This window comes from Macrobrachium rosenbergii, chromosome 11 (genome assembly GCF_040412425.1).
Source record: "Macrobrachium rosenbergii isolate ZJJX-2024 chromosome 11, ASM4041242v1, whole genome shotgun sequence".
In the NCBI taxonomy this organism is placed as follows: domain Eukaryota; kingdom Metazoa; phylum Arthropoda; class Malacostraca; order Decapoda; family Palaemonidae; genus Macrobrachium; species Macrobrachium rosenbergii.
Genome location: NC_089751.1, coordinates 15732715 through 15741179, shown reverse-complemented (window position 1 = coordinate 15741179; position 8465 = coordinate 15732715).

The following is an 8465-nucleotide window of genomic DNA, read 5'->3' as shown; positions in this document are numbered from 1 at the left end:
CGCTTCATACATTGCGGACGAGCTACCTTCTTTGCATTTTATTTTCTTTTCTCGATTTTTTGTTCAATTACTTTTGTTTTACTTTTAGTTTTGTAGGTCTGTGCTTTAAGCTTTCATATTTCGACAGTGTAAATGTGAATTTGTGTATTTTTTCCAATGTATTCCGAGAAAATTACGATTAATGATAATTAAAATAAACCTTAGGAAATCTAATATGATATCTGGTGTGTGTGTGTGTGTGTGTGTGTGAGAGAGAGAGAGAGAGAGAGAGAGAGAGAGAGAGAGAGAGAGAGAGAGAGAGAGAGAGAGAGATATGATTTCACTTTAGTGGTATGAGGATTGGCTCATCGAGGCCCACCCTTTTTGATGGCATACATGACGATTTTTCTTCTCTCTTTTTCTCCCCACCCTAGCTTCGACCCACACCTATCGACTCACAACTAGGTATCAAATCCCTGCCGAGGCCATCTAAGGCACACTGAAGTTTAAAGAACTCCCAAATTCGTATTTCTTTCAGTTCGAAAATCGACCACGGGCCCCTAAGTTCGCGAACTGCACCACAAAGGCAGACCATTGTTTGAGAGAGAGAGAGAGAGAGAGAGAGAAACCTTTTCTCCGGTATCTTCCTCACTTCCTGTCAAGTTTACGGTTAAGACAGGAAGAGAGGAAGAGTAATGACCTCTCAAGTTCTGAAAAGGAGAGCAGTCAAACTGATATTACATACATGTGCATATGTATTGACGTATACATGTATACACACAAGCACATGCGCGCGCACGCAAGCACAGAAGTGTGTGAAATAGTGTGAGAGAGAGAGAGAGAGAGAGAGAGAGAGAGAGAGAGAGAGAGAGAGAGAGAGAGCGTGACTCAGCCGTATCAAAGGTCATAGCGGAACAGAGCACATTTATTCAGGCCGGCGACTCCATCATTTCCGATGCAAGGTTCTCCTATAGTTGAGGATGTCCTAATTTTTTTTTTATGCTCTTTTTAATTTTGAGTTGGAAACTGGCACGAATTGGACGTATGCTAAAATTATAATTATTCCTCAAACATTATTCATTCCGGGAAAGAAAAGAATTGGTATTTTTTGTGTAAGGGCACCAGCCCGGTATAGAATTAATTGAGGTGACAAAGTTAGGACGACAGACGGCCGCTGACGAACGTTAGTGACGCAAGTGTCCCTCTCGACCAAATGGATAATTAAAGGGTTCCTAGTTTTGGTTTCATAGAAGTTATTAAGGAAGGTTAATGACACCGAGAGAGAGAGAGAGAGAGAGAGAGAGAGAGAGAGAGAGAGAGAGAGAGAGAGAGAGAGCATATACACGCAGTAGCATAGGATGAAAAAGAATGTTTACTTTTGATGTAAACATTCCTTTCATAATTAGATATTAGTAGAAAACATTATAATTCATAACATAAAAAGGTTTGTAAGGGAATACAGAATCAAGATTATGAAACTGTAAACCAAGTAAATAACTTTCATGCTTATGATGTCATAAGCACGAAAGTTTCTATTTATTGGAAAACGCCATTGAAGAGTTATATCATCATCTACAAGAAAAACTAAGAGAAGGAAAATCAAAAGTAAGAGCTAGATAAACCAAGAACATCCCCCAAAATTTTCCAAATCCCTTGCTTGAGAATTCGGCAGAACTGCGCCCACGCTCGCGCCAGAGAAAGATAAGAAACATTCCACGCAACGTGAGGGTCCACGAACCTAAAGAGAGAAGTATTCCACCGGATGAGGCGTGTTTACATTTTGTTTTCTCCGTCTGCCTCACAGGATTAGGCTCCAGCATACGTAGTAGTGACTCATGAAACAATTGTAACAAGACGTGATGTTGGTCGTGTACAGAGAGAGAGAGAGAGAGAGAGAGAGAGAGAGATAGTGGGCGAGGTAATTTTTTTTTGGCATTTTAGTCATGAAGGAGAGGCCATACGCTTCATACAAATCATTCAAGTGATGATTCATATGACGATAATAATAGCAAAGGATGAAAAGTAAATAATTGACAGAGGGAAAAATATTTCGAAGTACATGCCATTAGAATAATCAATGACTAAACTTTACCAAAAAATTCAAATATATTGAATACAAGCCAAGGGTAAGATAAATATTTGCCTTGGAATCTCAGCCTTTTAACACCCTCCCCCCACCTCCCTCCCCACACAAAAAAAGACCCTGTAAGATATCAGACTGTCGAGTAGAACATAGAGAGACGATAGGTTGCAGAACAACAGCGTATGAAATTCATATTGAATAAATACAATAAAAAAAACGCTGTACGGAGAACTAACAATAAGAGTAACGAAGAGTAATTTCTGTTACTCTTGGCGGTCGTAATTTACAACAAGAATAACAACAGTATCTGCCACTGCTACTATAATCTTACTCGTCCAGGTTTACTGCTAATAATAATGTTATTATTAGTATTTCAAAAGATGGTAAGAACTTAAACATAGTCCATATTAGTTTTATACGGTAATGTATGAATATTATTTGCACGATATCTTCGGCTCTGTAAGATTTGAAAGAAATGTACCCCGCGCATATCTCATATGATAATTAAAACACCTATTACCAGACACCAACCCTAACCCAGACGACGTCCACAGACTTGGAACGGATACTGAGGGTGTGAAGACTCTTGACGCAGCTTGGAGGTCTTTGCTACTGATGTTGAAAAGGAAAGCGTAGCCTCAGGAGCCGCATACCGAGGGGCACCGGTGGCGACGTCACTGCCACAATCAAGTGGGCCATCACTTTTGGAGAAATGAAGTTTCCTTTCAATATTTTCAAATTTCGTGGTTGATCTCCCCAAACCTGTCGCACTGAAATGATGCTGTGTTGGTTCTTTGTACTCTCATTCATTGCTGCACTGAATGTAAAAAAAATCATGTACTGGTATCAAGTTACTAAACAGAAATAATGTGGTAGCAGTCAGAATGGAAGTGAGTCTGATAGTCTAATGCCATTTAATTAGTTTGGGGGCATGATAAACGACCGACAAGAGTACATTTTAAATCAGATTTATCCTGCTACTTTGGAAGAGCTACAGTAATTCTATTTTTACAGTCGGTACATTTACAGATTATATTTTTTAAGTACACATTATATTGCTATATTCAATGGACATGAAAAAAGAATCATCATAATTCACACGCGCAAAAACATTACTCACCAATTCATGAACTTCCTTCCATTTATATCAACCTATCGTCACCCAGAGTCCACCTTTGCCGCAGCAATCATTTGGAATGCGTTATTCTCACCGAATCATTAGACAACCGAAGCACAGATCCTCAGAAGGGGTCAGTATCATCATGCCTACATCCGGGTTGCATCCGTAGGTGCCAAAAGATGGTCTCGTGAAATGTGATTTGTTTGTTTCACTTGCTTACTCTGGCAATGCCATTTGTTTACAGAGTTTCATTCAGCGTTTGTCAGGGATTGGTGAGAAGTGTTCATCTTAAGTGTGGTAAGGTGTAAGAGAGCTTAAGAGCCTGATATGGACCTCCGATTTTTTCAACGAATGGAGACGATACCTGCCTCGCTCTTTGACTTTGCATGCTTTATTTTGAACGCAAAATGCCTATATATATATATATATATATATATATATATATATATATATATATATATATATATATATATATATATATATATATATATATATATATTCCACTGACATTTGGACAATCTCAAACCACGGTCAGGTACGTATAAAAATGTAGATACCGTCCCACTGGCAAAGTTAATACTTCCATCACGATGGACAAATAAGGCAAAGATATTAACGAACACTCGAAGGAAAGTATTAAAAAAGAGCCGAAGACCTGCGGAGGTGATGAAAATGGTGGCCATGAAGCGCGTGGGATGAGCAGCTCACCTACAAATCGGTGCTAATTATAGCAACATGAGTCGTTTCCCCTCGTTCTTTGAAGACGCAGGTAGGAAGATAGGTAGGTGGGTATGGACAGGGCGTAACCTGCGAAGACTCACTGGCTGACCAACGTCAGAAGGGCTCCGTGTGGGAGATGAGATGAAAGGGAGAAGACAGAGAAAGAGAAAAGGCTTCGGGAATCTTCGGGATCCCTCGGTGAATCTCCCTTACAGAAAGAAGATTTAAAGGGTTTATGAAGGCCAAGTTTAATTTGGGTTGAGAAAGAGAGCAAAATAAGAATTTTAGAAGGACGGGGGAGTTAAAGGAGACACATAGGCGATGTGACTGTAATGGCAGAGTACGAAGTGAATTGTATCTTAGAACTTCGCAGAAAATGCTGAAACCAATTGAATTAACGTATGGTAAACGGAATTGGTTTCGCAAGCGGGGACAGGTTAATTAGAAGTCCATAGCTTTCTCTGTTTCTTTCGCTCTCCTTCAACCAGCGGCCCGCCCCCACCTCTCTCTCTCTCTCCTCTCTCTCTCTCTCTCTCTCTCTCTCTCTCTCTCTCTCTCTGTTATTGTTATAATTAAAAGAATTTACGGATACGTGTTGTATAGATGATCCTGACTCAACGCAAACAATCACGTTTTCAGTTATTCCGTAGAACGATTTAAGTAATAATCTAATCTAATATCACAATTATTTACATTTTATCGGTGGTTTTCTGTAGCCCTTAAAAATAACAAAATCGTTGATAATATATCTCTCTTTAATAAAATCGTCATCAGCTTCAGGATCATTGCTCAGTAGCCAATGAATTAAATTTAGCTACCGTATTGTCAAATGACTATTCATGTGTCCGTGAATGTCTTTGCGTGAATACTTGCGCTCTTGTCTGTTTTGCTTTCGTTATTTACGGTATTCAGTCCAAAGCACAAATTTATAACGAATAGTGAATGAATGGATTCAGGTTACTGTTAACTGTCTTTTCTTTGTTTGTACTGAATTGAAGGTTTTGCAATAGACATTATCGCATCTCCCGGTTTTGGGATTCTACCCTACAAAACATATGGTATCAAACTCTAATAGGTTGCTTTAACTATATGTCACCAGCCTTTTATGCGTAATAATAATAATTAAAATCACCTGGAAACACCTAGAAATTTTTGAAGCGCATTCCTTCCTGATCTAGACATATATGGCAACGTAAATAAACTGTATATTGTCATATTCAACGATCAATATTCATAATGATTTCTTTATATAGATGAAATAAAAATGCGGGGTTTTATAACCAATTTTTATAATTAATAGTGTAATTTAAGCATCAATGATGTAACGAAGAATTTACACCACTGAAAGGACTAAACGTTGGGTCATACAGTCCCCCTAAAATGTTGTTTGATGATTAAATAATGGCATTAAAACATAAGAAGTATCATTGTCACTCGAACTGGGCTAGTTAGGCTATGGATACAAAAGAAGAGGAAGAAGAAGAAAAAAAAAGAAGAAGGACAATAATCCACGCAAAATCAAAGCTCTTTCCAAATGGAAGTTGTCAATAAATATTGTGGCACAGACGACAGTACTATTTTGTATTTTGAACGTGCAGAATAAGTCTACATTTGTACGTAGTTTTAACTTAAGAGGTTGAGACCTTTATATATATATATGAATTGTTCCACTGTTTCCCGAAACTAAATAGCTGTTGTTCAGTAATGGTGTTTGTCTTAAATATTTTCTATAATGGAGTCTGTCAATAATAATAATAATAATAATAATAATAATAATAATAATTATTATTATTATTATTATTATTATTATTATTATTATTATTATTATTATTATTATTATTATTATTATTATATCTAGTCATACATTGCTGAGGATAACAATTGTAATGGTGGTAAAACAGCAGTCAGTTTTTCTGGCCAAAAAAAAAAAACTACCGCCACCAACAGTTCAGTTGCAACTTAATCCTCAGGGGAATGTGTCCTCAGCAGTAAGCTCAGCCTAGACAAATAAATTAAACCACAACATTCCTCGCAGAATCACTCTAAGCAGGAGGAATCTTGAAAAATCGAGAGTGCTCTCCCAGAAGAATTATATACTTCCACGGGAGCTGAATCTAGGCGAATCGAAGATCTGAGTCTTAATCTAAGTATGAGGAGAATTTTAGGAGAATTCCCCTCTCAGAGAAATGACGTGACTCACGGCTTCGGTCGCTTTGAGAACAAAAAAAGCTACCAGACCGTCTGGTGACGATGGGAAGTTTTTCTATTTATTTATTTAGCTCCGAGAACGTATTTAAAGCTTGGCGAGTGACGCACAGATTGTGTTTGGAGACGCTTACGCCACTGTGACGCATCGTTACTCTGTCATCATGCTCGAGAGTGGAAATGCAGTCTCTCTCTCTCTCTCTCTCTCTCTCTCTCTCTCTCTCTCTCTCTCATGTATTCTGTTTCATTCCTTCAGTTTCCGCTTGCACTAGAATGGAAACAGTGGTGATGATGTCAGCATTTTTTTAACGTTTCAAACCACAATGTCGTCAAGAATAAATCGTAACTGCAGTGGATATAATTACGTATAACTTCCAAGTCTCTGTCTATCTATCTGTCCACACATATGTATACATAATCATAACACGTAAAATTACATACGGTTGATATGTATGATAAAATCATACACACACACACACACACACACACACACACACATATATATATATATATATATATATATATATATATATATATATATATATATATATATATATATATATATATATATATAATATATATATATAATACATATAAAATATATGTATTTTTTGTGCGTTTGTGTATGTTTGTGTGTGTATATATGAAACAAGAGGAATACGTAGAAAGTGTAAAAATCTATGGTAAATTCATATTTGCGCACATAGCCAATCACATAATTAAAGAAATGATTGCGTGTATGACACATCCTTTCAAAAGCGTATTAAACGTTAAGGAACTCAAGCATTCATCAGTAAGGTAAAATTATATAAGAGCAGTTTACATTCACCAGCTCTACACTACTCTCTTTAATTTTTCATCACATAAAACTATAAAATTTCTTATCTCAATATTGGCTTCAGTTTCACTTCTGGGCCGCGTCTTTTACCAAACGCAGTGTCTCGAGGCGTTGTTAATTCATTCAATGGCTGTCCTTCCTCATTCTGCTCCTTCTCATGCACTCCACGTACGACCTTCATCAAAGTCCTGGTGTTTACTGGCTTTCACCGTTCCTGCGTGGCTCTCAAATTTCATTAACCGGTATTTATCATCTGCTCCTTTTCATACACTTATGCATCTAGTTAGTACATATATGTATGTATGTATGTATGTATGTATGTATGTATGTATGTATGTATACACTCAGACACACACTGTGATTCACATACAATCATGAAACTACAAATGTCGTTTAACATCCAATTCATGTTACTTCGGGAATATCCCCCAGAGGAGGTGGGTTAATGCCGAAGCCAAAGACAGTTTCCCTTCTTTCGACGGATAAATAAGCACGGCAGATTCGACATTAGCTTATACCACTCTTGGTGGCTCAATGATTTTGACTGTCGGATGGAGTCGTTGGAAGGCACTGTATCGAGGGATCGAGACCTCGATGTACCGATCCATTTATCACTTAAAAAATTCCCTTTCAGTGATAATTCCCCATCGGGGATATTAACGAAGTAGCGTGAATTGACATTTGCATATTGAACGACATTTGCATATATATATGATTATATATATATATATATATATATATATATATATATATATATATATATATATATATATATATATATATATATATATATATATATATATATATAATACATATAAATGTGTGTGTGAGTGTGTGTCTATGAACATTGTATATGTGTGCATCTCTGCTTATTATCATAACTGATTTTTTTACCCTTTTAAATATGAATAATTTTGGGGAGGAGAGGTTTCATGTTAGTAAGTAAAAAGCGTTGTATCAACGTTTCAAAGAGTTCACCAGAATTTTCTTTCATATCTCAAGTACTTCGTATGAAGAGTTCCTCGTTGGACAAGTCGGTAGAGTTCTCGGCTAGCACTCTGCTAGGCCCGAGTTCGAGTCTCCGACCGGCCAATGAAGAAGTAGAGGAATTTATTTCTGGTGATAGAAATTCACTTCTCGGTATGATGTGGTTAGGATTCCACAATAAGCTGTAGGTCTCGTTGCTAGGTAACCAGTTGGTTCTTAGCCACGTAAAATAAGTCTAATCCCTCGGGCCAGCCCTAGGAGAGCTGTTAATCAGCTCCTCAGTGGTCTGGTTAAACTAAGGTATATTTAACTTCGTATGAAGAAATATCGACAACACGGCTGTCTGGTCTTTCTGTCTGACCTCATAGCTGGGCATGTCACCGGTTACACTTCCTGTGTGAAAGCAGAAACCTTTATGTTGTCAACTACGTTCTGTGACAAAGGACGACGCAAGCGGAAAGGGACAAACGAAGTCTGCAAAGCGTCATCTGGAAAATCCAGGCACAAATGAACGTCACGGTGATGGTGAACAT